The following is a 26,447-nucleotide window of genomic DNA, read 5'->3' on the forward strand; positions in this document are numbered from 1 at the left end:
AGCCATACCCTTAGGGTCACATTGGTGGTGTGTGGTAGAGGTTCAACACTGCCTCAAGGCCTGGTCTGGGCCAATGGTCATTCATGGCCTTGGCTCTGGAGCCCTGCAGGACACACCCCCAGCCTGTTCTCTGGGGCCCCCATCACACCAGCTGGCCCAAGGCCGTGTGAGCAGAAGAATGCTGGGGAGAAGGCTGGCACTTGCCTCTTACCTCACGCTCCAGGTCTGAAGGGGCAGCACTCCACTGACTGCTGCCTAAAAAAGGCCCCCACTAAAGATGGCTGACAGACAGTGGCTTGTTTGGGGCAGGGGCCCACTACACTGCCCACCAATGGCTGAGCAGGGTGGTCACAGTGGCATTAGTGGTCTCCTAGTAACCATTGCCTGGTAACGGGGCAGTGGGTCACAGTGCACAGCAAGGGCTGCTTGGGAAGGGCTGCATTCAGCTGGCTATGGTACAATTCCCCCTTTTCTTTGGTCCTCTTCTACCCTGAGGAGAATATGCGGGTTTGATTTGGATAGAGTGGTTAATCATAAACTCAGCAGCGGATCTCTGTTTTAGGGGACTTGCTTTCAACCTCCATTCCTGGTTCATCTTTTCCCAAGTCTTTCAGCGAATGGGGTGAAGACCACTCTAGCTACGTCCTGCTGGAGGAAAGCAAAGCTCTACAGTGCATTCTGAGTTGGAAGCAATGCCACGTTGCAAGTCTTGATCCAAGTCTTATATAAACTTGTATAAGGAATCCAGGAGAATAAGCCTGAAATGCAGAGTGAGGGTGGCACTCTGGGGGAGACGTTCTGGCAGGTAATCCAGACACGCAGAAGCAGAAGGGAAGAAATTGTTGTAAGTTGTTAGGAAGTTGAGGGGAAGAGCTTCCCTTAACGGGAGAACACAGATCAAAATCAGCATTATTGCAAAGCAAATCCATAAACGTTAGTAGCATATGCATCTGTTTACTCAGTTTGTCAAAACTGCATTGGTAAGAGTCTTCTTGAAGTTGAAGCACTTTGGGAAAGCCTCAGCCTAACTATCTGTTAGACACTTAAAGAGGCAAGGTTAAAGATCGGATGACAAGGGGTTGCGAAGGAAGCTTAATCAAGTGGCTCTCGCAACCGTCAGCATGGCTGACTGATTATCCCAAGGCATACCTGCAATTAAGAAGCTTTATACCCTTTCTAGAATATCGACAGGTGTGACATGTATCCATCCTTTGTAATTGCAGAAGCTTCTGCCCCATTTCACAATGTTTTCTCTGTAATTTCCATACCAGATATACGACTGAAATAGTCCTCCTTGAGTTGCCTTAAGGGCCCCGCAACTAATCCAAAGTTAACAAACTATTTCAAAACACCAGGCCCAATAAGCTCATCAGTCCTTTGAAGAGAATTCTTCTTTCTTCTGCAAAGTGAGAAGAGATCTTAAAAGCAAATAGAGATCCCTTAAAGGCAGGACAGTTCACATACCATGTTATTGAAAGCAGCATTCCAAGTAAACGTGTTCTCTTGGCAGAAGGGAACCCAATCCAGCCTTGAAAAAAACGTATTTTTAATAACAGTATCCATTTCCCGAAGCGGAGTTTTGTTTCAACCCAATGATGCATCAAATGTTGCTGTTTGGCTCAACACATTTATCCCAACTTCCTACTCCATGCTGAAATGTGTTCCTTTTCATGAGTTTCTTAGCTTTAATTACATATTTCGATTACAATCCTCAAGTCCTTAACACCTTCACTTAGTGAAAACCAAGAAGCAAGCAATTGTCAGCTGGATGTCACACCAGCATTTCTGATTGCAAACGGATGCTTTTGAGACCTTCTGCTAAGTAGGCAAAGGTAGGGAATCTTAGATGTGCCCAGCATCCAATGTTCCAATCCTCTATCCTCTTGGAAATGACCCGGAGAGTCAAGGAATGCTTGCCACTTAACTTGGTGAAGTTTCATGCTACCCAAATCTAGAGAGGCCATTTAGAAAGACTTCAAGTGTCATCATTTCAACTTATGGTCCTTGCTGTCAAATTGGCAACAGATATAAGGTCTTTTTGGATCTCTAAGAAACCTAGGGACCACAGAAGGTTTATACTTCAGAATGCAAGAAGCTTAAGGCAGCTTCCATACCAGATATGAGTTCAGTACTAGCTATTTGCCAGATCATCAGGACCTGAAATCCATGGAGGCCAATTCTCTCAAGAGGAGGAAGTATTGAATAGGTAAGTGCTTCCCTTTCAGTGAAATAGAGCTCATTTACACATCAACTCGGCAGTTGATGTCAATTGCCTTATCCCTAAAAGTGGCCCAAATCTGGAGAATGCACCTGAAAGGGGTGCGTTGGGGAAGCACATTTGAGTTTCCCAGAGCCACAACACTTTCACACAAAACAAACGCAAAAGTACATGCAAAAAAGAAACTCTCAGTCCTGAGGATCAAAGCAAAGGGTGAGGATGAACAACATCCTCAGTGTTTTCGAATTACGTTCCCTCATTTTAACAACAAAACGACAAACAACATGCAAATTGAAAGATAGGGAATCACGACCACAGTTGTCAAGCCTACTGACCTGGGAAGCAGAAAGAGTCAAAAAGTAAAAAGCAAAGAAATTAGGAAAAGTTCAATTTGCTTCATTAACATCCACATGTCTCCTGGAAATATGCTCGTTTTCTCAGGGTCACAATGATGAAAACCAAACGTATTTCACTGAGCAAACTTTCTCTAACTGAATATTTTACATAGACTGGTTTTGGAGATATAAAAATGATTCATTTGATGCCATGTTTCACAATAATCTGTAGAATATTCTGGCCATGCAATGTAAAAAAAAAAAAAAAATACTTGCTTGTACCTTAGCGGACTACAAGATGGATTAGAGCTCTCCTGATCACAGCAAGTGTTATCCAATTGCAGAGAGACAAATGCAATGCCTAAAGGTCTCTCAGGATCGCAGTTCCCAGGCACCAAAGGGGAGATTCCTACCCATTGGAAAGGGAATAAGTCAACCAATGTTCCACCACAGCTGAAACACAACGCAGGAGGGAATGATACCTAGTGTGATTATATGCAAGCTCCGTTACTGACCAAAGACGTCTCAAGTACTCAATGCAAGTGCTGTTTCACACACCTACAATGTACGAATCACAAACAGGATCCCACAAACCAAAGCACAGACTGCCGGGATTAACACCACATTGACACACACAAACACATGAAGAACAAATAAACACTCCAATCACAAAGACAGAAAGCCAGAGAAGGCATTTTGTCAAGTTCCACTTCCACCCCCCCATGGAGGCCCCCAGTTCTCAAGAGGGAATGGACTCAGAGGGGCTCACATCCGCTAAGGGGAGCAGCCAAGTTGGAGTAGACCTATTTCCAAGCCTGTGCAAGCTGGAACGACTTACCCCCAAATGACATGAACTCTATACCGTTGCTCTGGACATGTCTCCAAGACAAGCAGCCTCGTGCTGTAGGGCAGCCAGTGCATATCAGGGAGAATCTCTGCCAGTATCCTGGTGCCAAATGTACTCTGGCATGTGCTGGGAACTCTCAATGGGGACGCCTCTGATCGATATCAACACACCATGGGCACACACCTCCTGGCTGGCTCGCTATAATTGGTAACCAAAGGCCAGGATGTGTGCCCGACGCACAGTGAGGCCAAGCAACAGCAAAACATTGGCCTTTGGAGCCGAGAAATATTTGTTGTTGAGACATTCAAGGAAATGGGTGGCTTATGCTGGGTAATCCCCAACCTTGAAAGCATTTAGCAAAGCCCTCTTAGAGGTAAGGTGATGGAGGGGTGTGGCTGTTCGTTGAAAACTTCTCCCTGTCCGATCCTTTGTTCTTGAGGATAGGTCAAAGTCAGGTATCAATGTTCCTATCAATCTCCAGCAAACAAATGTCACTCTCTGGGTGACAAGAAAGAGCTAGGTCCCAAGGCACAAGGCTCACCCTCTGAGATCCAGACCCACCTAAGAGAAAGGGGTCCCTGGGAGGGGTGGTGGTCCTCCTGCCATGGAGGGTTTGTCCAGGAGCTGGTCTGGATCCTCCCACCAGTGCCCACGCCTCACAGAGGAGGCAGCTCTGCCTTGGTGGCTCCCTCAGGGCCAGGTCCCAGACCCTTGCTAGCTCTCATCACTGAGGGAGCCGGGTGCACATGACCCAACAGGTCTTAATGCTCCTCAGGCCACCCAAACAGTGGCGGTCCGGTAGCCCAGACTGTGAGCCATACCCTTAGGGTCACAGTGGTGGTGTGTGGTAGAGGTCCAACACTGCCTCAAGGCCTGGTCTGGGCCAGTGGGCATTCATGGCCTTGGCTCTGGAGCCCTGCAGGACACACCCCCAGCCTGTTCTCTGGGGCCCCCATCACACCAGCTGGCCCAAGGCCGTGTGAGCAGAAGAATGCTGGGGAGAAGGCTGGCACTTGCCTCTTACCTCATGCTCCAGGTCTGAAGGGGCAGCACTCCACTGACTGCTGCCTAAAAAAGGCCCCCACTAAAGATGGCTGACAGACAGTGGCTTGCTTGGGGCAGGGGCCCACTACACTGCCCACCAATGGCTGAGCAGGGTGGTCACAGTGGCATTAGTGGTCTCCTGGTAACCATTGCCTGGTAACGGGGCAGTGGGTCACAGTGCACAGCAAGGGCTGCCTGGGAAGGGCTGCAATCAGCTGGCTATGGTACAATTCCCCCTTTTCTTTGGTCCTCTTCTACCCTGAGGAGAATATGTGGGTTTGATTTTGATAGAGTGGTTAATCATAAACTCAGCAGCGGATCTCTGTTTTAGGGGACTTGCTTTCAACCTCCATTCCTGCTTCATCTTGTCCCAAGTCTTTCAGGGAATGGGGTGACGACCAGTCTAGCTACGTCCTGCTGCAGGAAAGCAAAGCCCTACAGTGCATTCTGAGTTGGAAGCAATGTCACGTTGCAAGTCTTGATCCAAGTCTTATATAAACTTGTATAAGGAATCCAGGAGAATAAGCCTGAAAAGCAGAGTGAGGGTGGTACTCTGGGGGAGACGTTCTGGCAGGAAATCCAGACACGCAGAAGCAGAAGGGAAGAAATTTTTGTAAGTTGTTAGGAAGTTGAGGGGAAGAGCTTCCCTTAACGGGAGAACACAGATCAAAATCAGCATTATTGCAAAGCAAATCCATAAACTTTAGTAGCATATGCATCTGTTTACTCAGTTTGTCAAAACTGCATTGGTAAGAGTCTTCTTGAAGTTGAAGCACTTTGGAAAAGCCTCAGCCTAACTATCTGTTAGACACTTAAAGAGGCAAGGTTAAAGATCAGATGAGAAGGGGTTGAGAAGGAAGCTTAATCAAGTGGTTCTCATGTAACCGTCAGCATGGCTGACTGATTATCCCAAGGCATACCTGCATTTCAGAAACTTTGTACCCTTTCTAGAATATCGACAGGTGTGACATGTATCCATCCTGTGTAATTGGAGAAGCTTCTCCCCCATTTCACAATGTTTTCTCTGTAATTTTCATACCAGATATACGACTGAAATAGTCCTCCTTGAGTTGCCTTAAGGGCCCCACAACTAATCCAAAGTTATCAAACTATTTCAAAACACCTGGTCCAATAAGCTCATCAGTCCTTTGAAGAGAATTCTTCTTTCTTCTCCAAAGTGAGAAGAGATCTTAAAAGCAAATAGAGATCCCTTAAAGGCAGGACAGTTCACATGCCATGTTATTGAAAGCAGCATTCCAAGTAAACGTGTTCTCTTGGCAGAGGGGAACCCAATCCAGCCTTGAATAAAACGTTTTTTTCATAACAGTATCCATTTACCGAAGTGGAGTTTCGTTTCTGCCCAATGATGCATCAAATGTTGGTTTTTGGCTCAACACATTTATCCCACCTTCCTACTCTATCCTGAAATGTGTTCCTTTTCATGAGTTTATTAGCTTTAATTACATATTTCGATTACAATCCTCAAGTCCTTAACACCTTCACTTAGTGAAAACCAAGAAGCAAGCAATTGTCAGCTGAATGTCACACCAGCATTTCTGATTGCAAACGGATGCTTTTGAGACCTTCTGCTAAGTAGGCAAAGGTAGGGAATCTTAGATGTGCCCAGCATCCAATGTTCCAATCCTCTATCCTCTTTGAAATGACCCGGGGAGTCAAGGAATGCTTGCCACTTACCTTGGTGAAGTTTCATGCTACCCAAATCTAGAGAGGCCATTTAGAAAGACTTCAAGTGTCATCATTTCAACTTATGGTCCTTGCTGTCAAATTTGCAACAGATATAAGGTCTTTTTGGATCTCTAAGAAACCTAGGGACCGCAGAAGGTTTACACTTCAGAATGCAAGAAGCTTAAGGCAGCTTCCATACCAGATATCAGTTCAGTACTAGCTATTTGCCAGATCATCAGGACCTGAAATCCATGGAGGCCAATTCTCTCCAGAGGAGGAAGTATTGAATAGGTAAGTGCTTCCCTTTCAGTGAAATAGAGCTCATTTGCACATCAACTCGGCAGTTGATGTCAATTGCCTTATCCCTAAAAGTGGCCCAAATCTGGAGAATGCACCTGAAAGGGGTGCGTTGGGGAAGCACATTTGAGTTTCCCAGAGCCACAACACTTTCACACAAAACAAACGCAAAAGTACATGCAAAAAAGAAACTCTCAGTCCTGAGGACCAAAGCAAAGGGTGAGGATGAACAACATCCTCAGTGTTTTCGAAGTATGTTCCCTCATTTTAACAACAAAACGACAAACAACATGCAAATTGAAAGATAGGGAATCAGGACCACAGTTGTCATGCCTACTGGCCTGGGAAGCAGAAAGAGCCAAAAAGTAAAAAGCAAAGAAATTAGGAAAAGTTCAATTTGCTTCATTAACTTCCACATGTCTCCTGGAAATATGCTCGTTTTCTCAGGGTAACAATGATGAAAACCAAAAGGATTTCACTGAGCAAACTTTCTCTAACTGAATATTTTACATAGACTGGTTTTGGAGATATGAAAATGATTCATTTGATGCCATGTTTCACCAGAATCTGTAGAATATGCTGGCCATGTAATGTAAAAAAAAAAAAAAATGCTTGTCCCTTAGTGGACTACAAGATGGACTAGAGCTCTGCTGATCACAGCAGGTGTTATCCAATAGCAGAGAGACAAATGCAATGCCAAAAGGTCTCTCAGGATCGCAGTTCCCAGGCACCAAAGGGCAGATTCCTACCCATTGGAAAGGGAATATGTCAACCAATGTTCCACCACAGCTGAAACACAACGCAGGAGGGAACGATACATAATGTGATCATATGCAAGCTCCGTTACTGACCAAAGACGTCTCAAGTACTCAATGCAAGTGCTGTTTCACACACCTACAATGTACGAATCACAAACAGGATCCCACAAACCAAAGCACAGACTGCCGGGATTAACACCACATTGACACACACAAACACATGAAGAACAAATAAACACTCCAATCACAAAGACAGAAAGCCAGAGAAGGCATTTTGTCAACTTCCACTTCCACTCCCACATGGAGGCCCCCAGTTCTCAAGAGGGAATGGATTCAGAGGGGCTCCCATCCGCTAAGGGGAGCAGCCAAGTTGGAGTAGACCTATTTCCCAGCCTGTGCAAGCTGGAACAACTTACCCCCAAATGACATGAACTGTATACCGTTGCTCTGGACATGTCTCCAAGACAAGCAGCCTCGTGCTGTAGGGCAGCCAGTGCTTATCAGGGAGAATCCCTGCCAGTATCCTGGAGCCAAATGTACTCTGGCATGTGCTGGGAACTATAAATGGGGATGCCCCTGATCGAGATCAACACACCATGGGCACAGACCTCCTGGCTGGCTCGCTATAATTGGTAACCAAAGGCCAGGATGTGTGCCCGACGCACAGTGAGGCCAAGCAACAGCAAAACATTGGCCTTTGGAGCCGAGAAATATTTGTTGTTGAGACATTCAAGGAAATGGGTGGCTTATGCTGGGTAATCCCCAACCTTGAAAGCATTTAGCAAAGCCCACTTAGAGGTAAGGTGATGGAGGGGTGTGGCTGTTCGTTGAAAACTTCTCCCTGTCCGATCCTTTGTTCTTGAGGACAGGTCATAGTCAGGTCTCAATGTTCCTATCAATCTCCAGCAAACAAATGTCACTCTCTGGGTGACAAGAAAGGGCAAGGTCCCAAGGCAGAAGACTCACCCTCTGAGGTCCAGACCCACCTAAGAGAAAGGGGTCCCTGGGAGGGGTGGTGGTCCTCCTGCCATGGAGGGTTTGTTCAGGAGCTGGTCTGGGTCCTCCCACCAGTGCCCACGCCTCACAGAAGAGGCAGCTCTGCCTTGGAGGCTCCCTCAGGGCCAGGTCGCAGACCCTTGCTACCTGTCATCACTGAGGGAGCCGGGTGCACATGACCCAACAGGTCTTAATGCTTCTCAAGCCACCCAAACAGTGGCGGTCAGGTACCCCAAACTGTGAGCCATACCCTTAGGGTCACAGTGTTGATGTGTGGTAGAGGTTCAACACTGCCTCAAGGCCTGGTCTGGGCCAGTGGGCATTCATGGCCTTGGCTCTGGAGCCCTGCAGGACACACCCCCAGCCTGTTCTCTGGGGCTCCCATCACACCAGCTGGCCCAAGGCCGTGTGAGCAGAAGAATGCTGGGGAGAAGGCTGGCACTTGCCTCTTACCTCACGCTCCAGGTCTGAAGGGGCAGCACTCCACTGACTGCTGCCTAAAAATGGCCCCCACTAAAGATGGCTGACAGACAGTGGCTTGCTTGGGGCAGGGGCCCACTACACTGCCCACCAATGGCTGAGCAGGGTGGTCACAGTGGCATTAGTGGTCTCCTGGTAACCATTGCCTGGTAACGGGGCAGTGGGTCACAGTGCACAGCAAGGGCTGCCTGGGAAGGGCTGCATTCAGCTGGCTATGGTACAATTCCCCCTTTTCTTTGGTCCTCTTCAACCCTGAGGAGAATATGTGGGTTTGATTTGGATAGAGTGGTTAATCATAAACTCCGCAGCGGATCTCTGTTTTAGGGGACTTGCTTTCAACCTAGATTCCTGGTTCATCTTTTCCCAAGTCTTTAAGGGAATGGGGTGACGACCACTCTAGCTACGTCCTCTTGCAGGAAAGTAAAGCTCTACAGTGCATTCTGAGTTGGAAGCAATGCCACGTTGCAAGTCTTGATCCAAGTCTTATATAAACTTGTATAAGGAATCCAGGAGAATAAGCCTGAAAAGCAGCGTGAGGGTGGCACTCTGGGGGAGACGTTCTGGCAGGTAATCCAGACACACAGAAGCAGAAGGGAAGAAATTGTTGTAAGTTGTTAGGAAGTTGAGGGGAAGAGCTTCCCTTAACGGGAGAACACAGATCAAAATCAGCATTATTGCAAAGCAAATCCATAAACGTTAGTAGCATATGCATCTGTTTACTCAGTTTGTCAAAACTGCATTGGTAAGAGTTTTCTTGAAGTTGAAGCAATTTGGGAAAGCCTCAGCCTAACTATCTGTTAGACACTTAAAGAGGCAAGGTTAAAGATCGGATGACAAGGGGTTGCGAAGGAAGCTTAATCAAGTGGCTCTCATGTAACCGTCAGCATGGCTGACCGATTATCCCAAGGCATACCTGCATTTCAGAAACTTTGTACCCTTTCGAGAATATCGACAGGTGAGACATGTATCCATCCTGTGTAATTGGAGAAGCTTCTCCCCCATTTCACAATGTTTTCTCTGTAATTTCCATACCAGATATACGACTGAAAAAGTCCTCCTTGAGTTGCCTTAAGGGCCCCGCAACTAATCCAAAGTTAACAAACTATTTCAAAACACCTGGTCCAATAAGCTCATCAGTCCTTTGAAGAGAATTCTTCTTTCTTCTCCAAAGTGAGAAGAGATCTTAAAAGCAAATCGAGATCCCTTAAAGGCAGGACAGTTCACATACCATGTTATTGAAAGCAGCATTCCAAGTAAATGTGTTCTCTTAGCAGAGGGGAACCCAATCCAGCCTTGAAAAAAACGTACTTTTAATAACAGTATCCATTTCCCAAAGTGGAGTTCCGTTTCAGCCCAATGATGCATCAAATGTTGGTTTTTGGCTCAACACATTTATCCCAACTTCCTATGCTATCCTGAAATGTGTTCCTTTTCATGAGTTTCTTAGCTTTAATTACATATTTCGATTACAATCCTCAAGTCCTTAACACCTTCACTTAGTGAAAACCAAGAAGCAAGCAATTGTCAGCTGGATGTCACACCAGCATTTCTGATTGCAAACGGTTGCTTTTGAGACCTTCTGCTAAGTAGGCAAAGGTAGGGAATCTTAGATGTGCCCAGCATCCAATGTTCCAATCCTCTATCCTCTTTGAAATGACCCGGAGAGTCAAGGAATGCTTGCCACTTAACTTGGTGAAGTTTCATGCTACCCAAATCTAGAGAGGCCATTTAGAAAGACTTCAAGTGTCATCATTTCAACTTATGGTCCTTGCTGTCAAATTTGCAACAGATATAAGGTCTTTTTGGATCTCTAAGAAACGTAGGGACTGCAGAAGGTTTACACTTCAGAATGCAAGAAGCTTAAGGCAGCTTCCATACCAGATATCAGTTCAGTACTAGCTATTTGCCAGATCATCAGGACCTGAAATCCATGGAGGCCAATTCTCTCCAGAGGAGGAAGTATTGAATAGGTAAGTGCTTCCCTTTCAGTGAAATAGAGCTCATTTACACATCAACTCGGCAGTTGATGTCAATTGCCTTATCCCTAAAAGTGGCCCAAATCTGGAGAATGCACCTGAAAGGGGTGCGTTGGGGAAGCACATTTGAGTTTCCCAGAGCCACAACACTTTCACACAAAACAAACGCAAAAGTACATGCAAAAAAGAAACTCTCAGTCCTGAGGATCAAAGCAAAGGGTGAGGATGAACAACATCTTCAGTGTTTTCGAATTACGTTCCCTCATTTTAACAACAAAACGACAAACAATATGCTAATTGAAAGATAGGGAATCAGGACCACAGTTGTCATGCCTACTGACCTGGGAAGCAGAAAGAGTCAAAAAGTAAAAAGCAAAGAAATTAGGAAAAGTTCAATTTGCTTCATTAACTTCCACATGTCTCCTGGAAATATGCTCGTTTTCTCAGGGTCACAATGATGAAAACCAAAAGGATTTCACTGAGCAAACTTTCTCTAACTGAATATTTTACATAGACTGGTTTTGGAGATATGAAAATGATTCATTTGATGCCATGTTTCACAAGAATCTGTAGAATATGCTGGCCATGCAATGTAAAAAAAAAAAAAAAATACTTGCTTGTACCTTAGCGGACTACAAGATGGATTAGAGCTCTGCTGATCACAGCAGGTGTTATCCAATTGCAGAGAGACAAATGCAATGCCAAAAGGTCTCTCAGGATCGCAGTTCCCAGGCACCAAAGGGGAGATTCCTTCCCATTATAAAGGGAATAAGTCAACCAATGTTCCACCACAGCTGAAACACAACGCAGGAGGGAATGATACATAATGTGATCATATGCAAGCTCCGTTACTGTCCAAAGACGTCTCAAGTACTCAATGCAAGTGCTGTTTCACACACCTACAATGTACGAATCACAAACAGGATCCCACAAACCAAAGCACAGACTGCCGGGATTAACACCACATTGACACACACAAACACATGAAGAACAAATAAACACTCCAATCACAAAGACAGAAATCCAGAGAAGGCATTTAGTCAACTTCCACTTCCACCCCCCCATGCAGGCCCCCAGTTCTCAAGAGGGAATGGACTCAGAGGGGCTCACATCCGCTAAGGGGAGCAGCCAAGTTGGAGTAGACCTATTTCCCAGCCTGTGCAAGCTGGAATGACTTACCCCCAAATGACATGAACTCTATACCATTGCTCTGGACATGTCTCCAAGACAAGCAGCCTCGTGCTGTAGGGCAGCCAGTGCATATCAGGGAGAATCTCTGCCAGTATCCTGCAGCCAAATGTACTCTGGCATGTGCTGGGAACTGTCAATGGGGACGCCCCTGATCGAGATCAACACACCATGGGCACAGACCTCCTTGCTGGCTCGCTATAATTGGTAACCAAAGGCCAGGATGTGTGCCCGACGCACAGTGAGGCCAAGCAACAGCAAAACATTGGCCTTTGGAGCCGAGAAATATTTGTTGTTGAGACATTCAAGGAAATGGGTGGCTTATGCTGGGTAATCCCCAACCTTGAAAGCTTTTAGCAAAGCCCTCTTAGAGGTAAGGTGATGGAGGGGTGTGGCTGTTCGTTGAAAACTTCTCCCTGTCCGATCCTTTGTTCTTGAGGACAGGTCAAAGTCAGGTCTCAATGTTCCTATCAATCTCCAGCAAACAAATGTCACTCTCTGGGTGACAAGAAAGGGCTAGGTCCCAAGGCACAAGGCTCACCCTCTGAGGTCCAGACCCACCTAAGAGAAAGGGGTCCCTGGGAGGGGTGGTGGTCCTCCTGCCATGGAGGGTTTGTCCAGGAGCTGGTCTGGATCCTCCCACCAGTGCCCACGCCTCACAGAGGAGGCAGCTCTGCCTTGGTGGCTCCCTCAGGGCCAGGTCCCAGACCCTTGCTAGCTGTCATCACTGAGGGAGCCGGGTGCACATGACCCAACAGGTCTTAATGCTCCTCAGGCCACCCAAACAGTGGCGGTCTGGTAGCCCAGACTGTGAGCCATACCCTTAGGGTCACAGTGGTGGTGTGTGGTAGAGGTTCAACACTGCCTCAAGGCCTGGTCTGGGCCAGTGGGCATTCATGGCCTTGGCTCTGGAGCCCTGCAGGACACACCCCCAGCCTGTTCTCTGGGGCCCCCATCACACCAGCTGACCCAAGGCCGTGTGAGCAGAAGAATGCTGGGGAGAAGGCTGGCACTTGCCTCTTACCTCACGCTCCAGGTCTGAAGGGGCAGCACTCCACTGACTGCTGCCTAAAAAAGGCCCCCACTAAAGATGGCTGACAGACAGTGGCTTGCTTGGGGCAGGGGCCCACTACACTGCCCACCAATGGCTGAGCAGGGTGGTCACAGTGGCATTAGTGGTCTCCTGGTAACCATTGCCTGGTAACGGGGCAGTGGGTCACAGTGCACAGCAAAGGCTGCTTGGGAAGGGCTGCATTCAGCTGGCTATGGTACAATTCCCCCTTTTCTTTGGTCCTCTTCAACCCTGAGGAGAATATGTGGGTTTGATTTTGATAGAGTGGTTAATCATAAACTCAGCAGCGGATCTCTGTTTTAGGGGACTTGCTTTCAACCTCCATTCCTGGTTCATCTTTTCCCAAGTCTTTCAGGGAATGGGGTGACCACCACTCTAGCTACGTCCTCTTGCAGGAAAGCAAAGCTCTACAGTGCATTGTGAGTTGGAAGCAATGCCACGTTGCAAGTCTTGATCCAAGTCTTATATAAACTTGTATAAGGAATCCAGGAGAATAAGCCTGAAATGCAGAGTGAGGGTGGCATTCTGGGGGAGACGTTCTGGCAGGTAATCCAGACATGCAGAAGCAGAAGGGAAGAAATTGTTGTAAGTTGTTAGGAAGTTGAGGGGAAGTGCTTCCCTTAACGGGAGAACACAGATCAAAATCAGCATTATTGCAAAGCAAATCCATAAACGTTAGTAGCATATGCATCTGTTTACTCAGTTTGTCAAAACTGCATTGGTAAGAGTCTTCCTGAAGTTGAAGCACTTTGGGAAAGCCTCAGCCTAACTATCTGTTAGACACTTAAAGAGGCAAGGTTAAAGATCGGATGACAAGGGGTTGAGAAGGAAGCTTAATCAAGTGGCTCTCGTAACCGTCAGCATGGCTGACTGATTATCCCAAGGCATACCTGCAATTAAGAAGCTTTATACCCTTTCTAGAATATCGACAGGTGTGACATGTATCCATCCTTTGTAATTGCAGAAGCTTCTGCCCCATTTCACAATGTTTTCTCTGTAATTTCCATACCAGATATACGACTGAAATAGTCCTCCTTGAGTTGCCTTAAGGGCCCCACAACTAATCCAAAGTTAACAAAATATTTCAAAACACCAGGCCCAATAAGCTCATCAGTCCTTTGAAGAGAATTCTTCTTTCTTCTCCAAAGTGAGAAGAGATCTTAAAAGCAAATCGAGATCCCTTAAAGGCAGGACAGTTCATATACCATGTTATTGAAAGCAGCATTCCAAGTAAACGTGTTCTCTTGGCAGAGGGGAACCCAATCCAGCCTTGAAAAAAACGTACTTTTAATAACAGTATCCATTTCCCAAAGTGGAGTTCCGTTTCAGCCCAATGATGCATCAAATGTTGGTTTTTGGCTCAACACATTTATCCCAACTTCCTATGCAATCCTGAAATGTGTTCCTTTTCATGAGTTTCTTAGCTTTAATTACATATTTCGATTACAATCCTCAAGTCCTTAACACCTTCACTTAGTGAAAACCAAGAAGCAAGCAATTGTCAGCTGGATGTCACACCAGCATTTCTGATTGCAAACGGATGCTTTTGAGACCTTCTGCTAAGTAGGCAAAGGTAGGGAATCTTAGATGTGCCCAGCATCCAATGTCCCAATCCTCTATCCTCTTTGAAATGACCCGGAGAGTCAAGGAATGCTTGCCACTTACCTTGGTGAAGTTTCATGCTACCCAAATCTAGAGAGGCCATTTAGAAAGACTTCTAGTGTCATCATTTCAACTTATGGTCCTTGCTGTCAAATTTGCAACAGATATAAGGTCTTTTTGGATCTCTAAGAAACCTAGGGACCGCAGAAGGTTTACACTTCAGAATGCAAGAAGCTTAAGGCAGCTTCCATACCAGATATCAGTTCAGTACTAGCTATTTGCAAGATCATCAGGACCTGAAATCCATGGAGGCCAATTCTCTCCAGAGGAGGAAGTATTGAATAGGTAAGTGCTTCCCTTTCAGTGAAATAGAGCTCATTTACACATCAACTCGGCAGTTGATGTCAATTGCCTTATCCCTAAAAGTGGCCCAAATCTGGAGAATGCACCTGAAAGGGGTGCGTTGGGGAAGCACATTTGAGTTTCCCAGAGCCACAACACTTTCACACAAAACAAATGCAAAAGTACATGCAAAAAAGAAACTCTCAGTCCTGAGGACCAAAGCAAAGGGTGAGGATGAACAACATCCTCAGTGTTTTCGAACTACGTTCCCTCATTTTAACAACAAAACGACAAACAACATGCAAATTAAAAGATAGGGAATCAAGACCACAGTTGTCAAGCCTACTGACCTGGGAAGCAGAAAGAGTCAAAAAGTAAAAAGCAAAGAAATTAGGAAAAGTTCAATTTGCTTCATGAACTTCCACATGTCTCCTGGAAATATGCTCGTTTTCTCAGGGTCACAATGATGAAAACCAAACGTATTTCACTGAGCAAACTTTCTCTAACTGAATATTTTACATAGACTGGTTTTGGAGATATGAAAATGATTCATTTGATGCCATGTTTCACCAGAATCTGTAGAATATGCTGGCCATGCAATGTAAAAAAAAAAAAAATACTTGCTTGTACCTTAGCGGACTACAAGATGGATTAGAGCTCTGCTGATCACAGCAGGTGTTATCCAATTGCAGAGAGACAAATGCAATGCCAAAAGGTCTCTCAGGATCACAGTTCCCAGGCACCAAAGGGGAGATTCCTACCCATTGGAAAGGGAATAAGTCAACCAATGTTCCACCACAGCTGAAACACAACGCAGGAGGGAACGATACATAATGTGATCATATGCAAGCTCCGTTACTGTCCAAAGACGTCTCAAGTACTCAATGCAAGTGCTGTTTCACACACCTACAATGTACGAATCACAAACAGGATCCCACAAACCAAAGCACAGACTGCCGGGATTAACACCACATTGACACACACAAACACATGAAGAACAAATAAACACTCCAATCACAAAGACAGAAATCCAGAGAAGGCATTTAGTCAACTTCCACTTCCACCCCCCCATGCAGGCCCCCAGTTCTCAAGAGGGAATGGACTCAGAGGGGCTCACATCCGCTAAGGGGAGCAGCCAAGTTGGAGTAGACCTATTTCCCAGCCTGTGCAAGCTGGAACGACTTACCCCCAAATGACATGAACTCTATACCGTTGCTCTGGACATGTCTCCAAGACAAGCAGCCTCGTGCTGTAGGGCAGCCAGTGCATATCAGGGAGAATCTCTGCCAGTATCCTGCAGCCAAATGTACTCTGGCATGTGCTGGGAACTGTCAATGGGGACGCCCCTGATCGAGATCAACACACCATGGGCACAGACCTCCTGGCTGGCTCGCTATAATTGGTAACCAAAGGCCAGGATGTGTGCCCGACGCACAGTGAGGCCAAGCAACAGCAAAACATTGGCCTTTGGAGCCGAGAAATATTTGTTGTTGAGACATTCAAGGAAATGGGTGGCTTATGCTGGGTAATCCCCAACCTTGAAAGCTTTTAGCAAAGCCCTCTTAGAGGTAAGGTGATGGAGGGGTGTGGCTGTTCGTTGAAAACTTCTCCCTGTCCGATCCTTTGTTCTTGAGGACAGGTCAAAGTCAGGTCTCAATGTTCCTATCAATCTCCAGCCAACAAATGTCACTCTCTGGGTGACAAGAAAGGGCTAGGTCCCAAGGCACAAGGCTCACCCTCTGAGATCCAGACCCACCTAAGAGAAAGGGGTCCCTGGGAGGGGTGGTGGTCCTCCTGCCATGGAGGGTTTGTCCAGGAGCTGGTCTGGATCCTCCCACCAGTGCCCACGCCTCACAGAGGAGGCAGCTCTGCCTTGGTGGCTCCCTCAGGGCCAGGTCCCAGACCCTTGCTAGCTGTCATCACTGAGGGAGCCGGGTGCACATGACCCAACAGGTCTTAATGCTCCTCAGGCCACCCAAACAGTGGCAGTCTGGTAGCCCAGACTGTGAGCCATACCCTTAGGGTCACAGTGGTGGTGTGTGGTAGAGGTTCAACACTGCCTCAAGGCCTGGTCTGGGCCAGTGGGCATTCATGGCCTTGGCTCTGGAGCCCTGCAGGACACACCCCCAGCCTGTTCTCTGGGGCCCCCATCACACCAGCTGGCCCAAGGCCGTGTGAGCAGAAGAATGCTGGGGAGAAGCCTGCACTTGCCTCTTACCTCACGCTCCAGGTCTGAAGGGGCAGCACTCCACTGACTGCTGCCTAAAAATGGCCCCCACTAAAGATGGCTGACAGACAGTGGCTTGCTTGGGGCAGGGGCCCACTACACTGCCCACCAGTGGCTGAGCAGGGTGGTCACAGTGGCATTAGTGGTCTCCTGGTAACCATTGCCTGGTAACGGGGCAGTGGGTCACAGTGCACAGCAAGGGCTGCTTGGGAAGGGCTGCATTCAGCTGGCTATGGTACAATTCCCCCTTTTCTTTGGTCCTCTTCAACCCTGAGGAGAATATGTGGGTTTGATTTTGATAGAGTGGTTAATCATAAACTCAGCAGCGGATCTCTGTTTTAGGGGACTTGCTTTCAACCTCCATTCCTGGTTCATCTTTTCCCAAGTCTTTCAGCGAATGGGGTGAAGACCACTCTAGCTACGTCCTGCTGGAGGAAAGCAAAGCTCTACAGTGCATTCTGAGTTGGAAGCAATGCCACGTTGCAAGTCTTGATCCAAGTCTTATATAAACTTGTATAAGGAATCCAGGAGAATAAGCCTGAAATGCAGAGTGAGGGTGGCACTCTGGGGGAGACGTTCTGGCAGGTAATCCAGACACGCAGAAGCAGAAGGGAAGACATTGTTGTAAGTTGTTAGGAAGTTGAGGGGAAGAGCTTCCCTTAACGGGAGAACACAGATCAAAATCAGCATTATTGCAAAGCAAATCCATAAACGTTAGTAGCATATGCATCTGTTTACTCAGTTTGTCAAAACTGCATTGGTAAGAGTCTTCCTGAAGTTGAAGCACTTTGGGAAAGCCTCAGCCTAACTATCTGTTAGACACTTAAAGAGGCAAGGTTAAAGATCGGATGACAAGGGGTTGCGAAGGAAGCTTAATCAAGTGGCTCTCGTAACCGTCAGTATGGCTGACTGATTATCCCAAGGCATACCTGCAATTAAGAAGCTTTATACCCTTTCTAGAATATCGACAGGTGTGACATGTATCCATCCTTTGTAATTGCAGAAGCTTCTGCCCCATTTCACAATGTTTTCTCTGTAATTTCCATACCAGATATACGACTGAAATAGTCCTCCTTGAGTTGCCTTAAGGGCCCCGCAACTAATCCAAAGTTAACAAAATATTTCAAAACACCAGGCCCAATAAGCTCATCAGTCCTTTGAAGAGAATTCTTCTTTCTTCTCCAAAGTGAGAAGAGATCTTAAAAGCAAATCGAGATCCCTTAAAGGCAGGACAGTTCACATACCATGTTATTGAAAGCAGCATTCCAAGTAAACGTGTTCTCTTGGCAGAAGGGAACCCAATCCAGCCTTGAAAAAAACGTATTTTTAATAACAGTATCCATTTCCCAAAGCGGAGTTTGGTTTCAGCCCAATGATGCATCAAATGTTGGTTTTTGGCTCAACACATTTATCCCAACTTCCTACTCTATGCTGAAATGTGTTCCTTTTCATGAGTTTCTTAGCTTTAATTACATATTTCGATTACAATCCTCAAGTCCTTAACACCTTCACTTAGTGAAAACCAAGAAGCAAGCAATTGTCAGCTGGATGTCACACCAGCATTTCTGATTGCAAACGGATGCTTTTGAGACCTTCTGCTAAGTAGGCAAAGGTAGGGAATCTTAGATGTGCCCAGCATCCAATGTCCCAATCCTCTATCCTCTTTGAAATGACCCGGAGAGTCAAGGAATGCTTGCCACTTACCTTGGTGAAGTTTCATGCTACCCAAATCTAGAGAGGCCATTTAGAAAGACTTCAAGTGTCATCATTTCAACTTATGGTCCTTGCTGTCAAATTTGCAACAGATATAAGGTCTTTTTGGATCTCTAAGAAACCTAGGGACCGCAGAAGGTTTACACTTCAGAATGCAAGAAGCTTAAGGCAGCTTCCATACCAGATATCAGTTCAGTACTAGCTATTTGCCAGATCATCAGGACCTGAAATCCATGGAGGCCAATTCTCTCCAGAGGAGGAAGTATTGAATAGGTAAGTGCTTCCCTTTCAGTGAAATAGAGCTCATTTACACATCAACTCGGCAGTTGATGTCAATTGCCTTATCCCTAAAAGTGGCCCAAATCTGGAGAATGCACCTGAAAGGGGTGCGTTGGGGAAGCACATTTGAGTTTCCCAGAGCCACAACACTTTCACACAAAACAAACGCAAAAGTACATGCAAAAAAGAAACTCTCAGTCCTGAGGACCAAAGCAAAGGGTGAGGATGAACAACATCCTCAGTGTTTTCGAACTACGTTCCCTCATTTTAACAACAAAACGACAAACAACATGCAAATTAAAAGATAGGGAATCAAGACCACAGTTGTCAAGCCTACTGACCTGGGAAGCAGAAAGAGCCAAAAAGTAAAAAGCAAAGAAATTAGGAAAAGTTCAATTTGCTTCATTAACTTCCACATGTCTCCTGGAAATATGCTCGTTTTCTCAGGGTCACAATGATGAAAACCAAACGTATTTCACTGAGCAAACTTTCTCTAACTGAATATTTTACATAGACTGGTTTTGGAGATATGAAAATGATTCATTTGATGCCATGTTTCACAAGAATCTGTAGAATATGCTGGCCATGCAATGTAAAAAAAAAAAATACTTGCTTGTACCTTAGCGGACTACAAGATGGATTAGAGCTCTGCTGATCACAGCAGGTGTTATCCAATTGCAGAGAGACAAATGCAATGCCAAAAGGTCTCTCAGGATCACAGTTCCCAGGCACCAAAGGGGAGATTCCTACCCATTGGAAAGGGAATAAGTCAACCAATGTTCCACCACAGCTGAAACACAACGCAGGAGGGAACGATACATAATGTGATCATATGCAAGCTCCGTTACTGTCCAAAGACGTCTCAAGTACTCAATGCAAGTGCTGTTTCACACACCTACAATGTACGAATCACAAACAGGATCCCACAAACCAAAGCACAGACTGCCGGGATTAACACCACATTGACACACACAAACACATGAAGAACAAATAAACACTCCAATCACAAAGACAGAAATCCAGAGAAGGCATTTAGTCAACTTCCACTTCCACCCCCCCATGCAGGCCCCCAGTTCTCAAGAGGGAATGGACTCAGAGGGGCTCACATCCGCTAAGGGGAGCAGCCAAGTTGGAGTAGACCTATTTCCCAGCCTGTGCAAGCTGGAACGACTTACCCCCAAATGACATGAACTCTATACCGTTGCTCTGGACATGTCTCCAAGACAAGCAGCCTCGTGCTGTAGGGCAGCCAGTGCATATCAGGGAGAATCTCTGCCAGTATCCTGGAGCCAAATGTACTCTGGCATGTGCTGGGAACTGTCAATGGGGACGCCCCTGATCGAGATCAACACACCATGGGCACAGACCTCCTGGCTGGCTCGCTATAATTGGTAACCAAAGGCCAGGATGTGTGCCCGACGCACAGTGAGGCCAAGCAACAGCAAAACATTGGCCTTTGGAGCCGAGAAATATTTGTTGTTGAGACATTCAAGGAAATGGGTGGCTTATGCTGGGTAATCCCCAACCTTGAAAGCTTTTAGCAAAGCCCTCTTAGAGGTAAGGTGATGGAGGGGTGTGGCTGTTCGTTGAAAACTTCTCCCTGTCCGATCCTTTGTTCTTGAGGACAGGTCAAAGTCAGGTCTCAATGTTCCTATCAATCTCCAGCCAACAAATGTCACTCTCTGGGTGACAAGAAAGGGCTAGGTCCCAAGGCACAAGGCTCACCCTCTGAGATCCAGACCCACCTAAGAGAAAGGGGTCCCTGGGAGGGGTGGTGGTCCTCCTGCCATGGAGGGTTTGTCCAGGAGCTGGTCTGGATCCTCCCACCAGTGCCCACGCCTCACAGAGGAGGCAGCTCTGCCTTGGTGGCTCCCTCAGGGCCAGGTCCCAGACCCTTGCTAGCTGTCATCACTGAGGGAGCCGGGTGCACATGACCCAACAGGTCTTAATGCTCCTCAGGCCACCCAAACAGTGGCAGTCTGGTAGCCCAGACTGTGAGCCATACCCTTAGGGTCACAGTGGTGGTGTGTGGTAGAGGTTCAACACTGCCTCAAGGCCTGGTCTGGGCCAGTGGGCATTCATGGCCTTGGCTCTGGAGCCCTGCAGGACACACCCCCAGCCTGTTCTCTGGGGCCCCCATCACACCAGCTGGCCCAAGGCCGTGTGAGCAGAAGAATGCTGGGGAGAAGCCTGCACTTGCCTCTTACCTCACGCTCCAGGTCTGAAGGGACAGCACTCCACTGACTGCTGCCTAAAAATGGCCCCCACTAAAGATGGCTGACAGACAGTGGCTTGCTTGGGGCAGGGGCCCACTACACTGCCCACCAATGGCTGAGCAGGGTGGTCACAGTGGCATTAGTGGTCTCCTGGTAACCATTGCCTGGTAACGGGGCAGTGGGTCACAGTGCACAGCAAGGGCTGCTTGGGAAGGGCTGCATTCAGCTGGCTATGGTACAATTCCCCCTTTTCTTTGGTCCTCTTCAACCCTGAGGAGAATATGTGGGTTTGATTTTGATAGAGTGGTTAATCATAAACTCAGCAGCGGATCTCTGTTTTAGGGGACTTGCTTTCAACCTCCATTCCTGGTTCATCTTTTCCCAAGTCTTTCAGCGAATGGGGTGAAGACCACTCTAGCTACGTCCTGCTGGAGGAAAGCAAAGCTCTACAGTGCATTCTGAGTTGGAAGCAATGCCACGTTGCAAGTCTTGATCCAAGTCTTATATAAACTTGTATAAGGAATCCAGGAGAATAAGCCTGAAATGCAGAGTGAGGGTGGCACTCTGGGGGAGACGTTCTGGCAGGTAATCCAGACACGCAGAAGCAGAAGGGAAGAAATTGTTGTAAGTTGTTAGGAAGTTGAGGGGAAGAGATTCCCTTAACGGGAGAACACAGATCAAAATCAGCATTATTGCAAAGCAAATCCATAAACGTTAGTAGCATATGCATCTGTTTACTCAGTTTGTCAAAACTGCATTGGTAAGAGTCTTCCTGAAGTTGAAGCACTTTGGGAAAGCCTCAGCCTAACTATCTGTTAGACACTTAAAGAGGCAAGGTTAAAGATCGGATGACAAGGGGTTGCGAAGGAAGCTTAATCAAGTGGCTCTCGTAACCGTCAGCATGGCTGACTGATTATCCCAAGGCATACCTGCAATTAAGAAGCTTTATACCCTTTCTAGAATATCGACAGGTGTGACATGTATCCATCCTTTGTAATTGCAGAAGCTTCTGCCCCATTTCACAATGTTTTCTCTGTAATTTCCATACCAGATATACGACTGAAATAGTCCTCCTTGAGTTGCCTTAAGGGCCCCGCAACTAATCCAAAGTTAACAAAATATTTCAAAACACCAGGCCCAATAAGCTCATCAGTCCTTTGAAGAGAATTCTTCTTTCTTCTCCAAAGTGAGAAGAGATCTTAAAAGCAAATCGAGATCCCTTAAAGGCAGGACAGTTCACATACCATGTTATTGAAAGCAGCATTCCAAGTAAACGTGTTCTCTTGGCAGAAGGGAACCCAATCCAGCCTTGAGAAAAACGTATTTTTAATAACAGTATCCATTTCCCAAAGCGGAGTTTGGTTTCAGCCCAATGATGCATCAAATGTTGGTTTTTGGCTCAACACATTTATCCCAACTTCCTACTCTATGCTGAAATGTGTTCCTTTTCATGAGTTTCTTAGCTTTAATTACATATTTCGATTACAATCCTCAAGTCCTTAACACCTTCACTTAGTGAAAACCAAGAAGCAAGCAATTGTCAGCTGGATGTCACACCAGCATTTCTGATTGCAAACGGATGCTTTTGAGACCTTCTGCTAAGTAGGCAAAGGTAGGGAATCTTAGATGTGCCCAGCATCCAATGTCCCAATCCTCTATCCTCTTTGAAATGACCCGGAGAGTCAAGGAATGCTTGCCACTTACCTTGGTGAAGTTTCATGCTACCCAAATCTAGAGAGGCCATTTAGAAAGACTTCAAGTGTCATCATTTCAACTTATGGTCCTTGCTGTCAAATTTGCAACAGATATAAGGTCTTTTTGGATCTCTAAGAAACCTAGGGACCGCAGAAGGTTTACACTTCAGAATGCAAGAAGCTTAAGGCAGCTTCCATACCAGATATCAGTTCAGTACTAGCTATTTGCCAGATCATCAGGACCGGAAATCCATGGAGGCCAATTCTCTCCAGAGGAGGAAGTATTGAATAGGTAAGTGCTTCCCTTTCAGTGAAACAGAGCTCATTTACACATCAACTCGGCAGTTGATGTCAATTGCCTTATCCCTAAAAGTGGCCCAAATCTGGAGAATGCACCTGAAAGGGGTGCGTTGGGGAAGCACATTTGAGTTTCCCAGAGCCACAACACTTTCACACAAAACAAACGCAAAAGTACATGCAAAAAAGAAACTCTCAGTCCTGAGGACCAAAGCAAAGGGTGAGGATGAACAACATCCTCAGTGTTTTCGAACTACGTTCCCTCATTTTAACAACAAAACGACAAACAACATGCAAATTAAAAGATAGGGAATCAAGACCACAGTTGTCAAGCCTACTGACCTGGGAAGCAGAAAGAGCCAAAAAGTAAAAAGCAAAGAAATTAGGAAAAGTTCAATTTGCTTCATTAACTTCCACATGTCTCCTGGAAATATGCTCGTTTTCTCAGGGTCACAATGATGAAAACCAAACGTATTTCACTGAGCAAACTTTCTCTAACTGAATATTTTACATAGACTGGTTTTGGAGATATGAAAATGATTCATTTGATGCCATGTTTCACAAGAATCTGTAGAATATGCTGGCCATGCAATGTAAAAAAAAAAAAATACTTGCTTGTACCTTAGCGGACTACAAGATGGATTAGAGCTCTGCTGATCACAGCAGGTGTTATCCAATTGCAGAGAGACAAATGCAATGCCAAAAGGTCTCTCAGGATCACAGTTCCCAGGCACCAAAGGGGAGATTCCTACCCATTGGAAAGGGAATAAGTCAACCAATGTTCCACCACAGCTGAAACACAACGCAGGAGGGAACGATACATAATGTGATCATATGCAAGCTCCATTACTGTCCAAAGACGTCTCAAGTACTCAATGCAAGTGCTGTTTCACACACATACAATGTACGAATCACAAACAGGATCCCACAAACCAAAGCACAGACTGCCGGGATTAACACCACATTGACACACACAAACACATGAAGAACAAATAAACACTCCAATCACAAAGACAGAAATCCAGAGAAGGCATTTAGTCAACTTCCACTTCCACCCCCCCATGCAGGCCCCCAGTTCTCAAGAGGGAATGGACTCAGAGGGGCTCACATCCGCTAAGGGGAGCAGCCAAGTTGGAGTAGACCTATTTCCCAGCCTGTGCAAGCTGGAACGACTTACCCCCAAATGACATGAACTCTATACCGTTGCTCTGGACATGTCTCCAAGACAAGCAGCCTCGTGCTGTAGGGCAGCCAGTGCATATCAGGGAGAATCTCTGCCAGTATCCTGCAGCCAAATGTACTCTGGCATGTGCTGGGAACTGTCAATGGGGACGCCCCTGATCGAGATCAACACACCATGGGCACAGACCTCCTGGCTGGCTCGCTATAATTGGTAACCAAAGGCCAGGATGTGTGCCCGACGCACAGTGAGGCCAAGCAACAGCAAAACATTGGCCTTTGGAGCCGAGAAATATTTGTTGTTGAGACATTCAAGGAAATGGGTGGCTTATGCTGGGTAATCCCCAACCTTGAAAGCTTTTAGCAAAGCCCTCTTAGAGGTAAGGTGATGGAGGGGTGTGGCTGTTCGTTGAAAACTTCTCCCTGTCCGATCCTTTGTTCTTGAGGACAGGTCAAAGTCAGGTCTCAATGTTCCTATCAATCTCCAGCCAACAAATGTCACTCTCTGGGTGACAAGAAAGGGCTAGGTCCCAAGGCACAAGGCTCACCCTCTGAGATCCAGACCCACCTAAGAGAAAGGGGTCCCTGGGAGGGGTGGTGGTCCTCCTGCCATGGAGGGTTTGTCCAGGAGCTGGTCTGGATCCTCCCACCAGTGCCCACGCCTCACAGAGGAGGCAGCTCTGCCTTGGTGGCTCCCTCAGGGCCAGGTCCCAGACCCTTGCTAGCTGTCATCACTGAGGGAGCCGGGTGCACATGACCCAACAGGTCTTAATGCTCCTCAGGCCACCCAAACAGTGGCAGTCTGGTAGCCCAGACTGTGAGCCATACCCTTAGGGTCACAGTGGTGGTGTGTGGTAGAGGTTCAACACTGCCTCAAGGCCTGGTCTGGGCCAGTGGGCATTCATGGCCTTGGCTCTGGAGCCCTGCAGGACACACCCCCAGCCTGTTCTCTGGGGCCCCCATCACACCAGCTGGCCCAAGGCCGTGTGAGCAGAAGAATGCTGGGGAGAAGCCTGCACTTGCCTCTTACCTCACGCTCCAGGTCTGAAGGGGCAGCACTCCACTGACTGCTGCCTAAAAATGGCCCCCACTAAAGATGGCTGACAGACAGTGGCTTGCTTGGGGCAGGGGCCCACTACACTGCCCACCAATGGCTGAGCAGGGTGGTCACAGTGGCATTAGTGGTCTCCTGGTAACCATTGCCTGGTAACGGGGCAGTGGGTCACAGTGCACAGCAAGGGCTGCTTGGGAAGGGCTGCATTCAGCTGGCTATGGTACAATTCCCCCTTTTCTTTGGTCCTCTTCAACCCTGAGGAGAATATGTGGGTTTGATTTTGATAGAGTGGTTAATCATAAACTCAGCAGCGGATCTCTGTTTTAGGGGACTTGCTTTCAACCTCCATTCCTGGTTCATCTTTTCCCAAGTCTTTCAGCGAATGGGGTGAAGACCACTCTAGCTACGTCCTGCTGGAGGAAAGCAAAGCTCTACAGTGCATTCTGAGTTGGAAGCAATGCCACGTTGCAAGTCTTGATCCAAGTCTTATATAAACTTGTATAAGGAATCCAGGAGAATAAGCCTGAAATGCAGAGTGAGGGTGGCACTCTGGGGGAGACGTTCTGGCAGGTAATCCAGACACGCAGAAGCAGAAGGGAAGAAATTGTTGTAAGTTGTTAGGAAGTTGAGGGGAAGAGCTTCCCTTAACGGGAGAACACAGATCAAAATCAGCATTATTGCAAAGCAAATCCATAAACGTTAGTAGCATATGCATCTGTTTACTCAGTTTGTCAAAACTGCATTGGTAAGAGTCTTCCTGAAGTTGAAGCACTTTGGGAAAGCCTCAGCCTAACTATCTGTTAGACACTTAAAGAGGCAAGGTTAAAGATCGGATGACAAGGGGTTGCGAAGGAAGCTTAATCAAGTGGCTCTCGTAACCGTCAGCATGGCTGACTGATTATCCCAAGGCATACCTGCAATTAAGAAGCTTTATACCCTTTCTAGAA

Source organism: Hippopotamus amphibius, chromosome 10, assembly GCF_030028045.1.
Source record: "Hippopotamus amphibius kiboko isolate mHipAmp2 chromosome 10, mHipAmp2.hap2, whole genome shotgun sequence".
Taxonomy (NCBI): Eukaryota; Metazoa; Chordata; class Mammalia; order Artiodactyla; family Hippopotamidae; genus Hippopotamus; species Hippopotamus amphibius.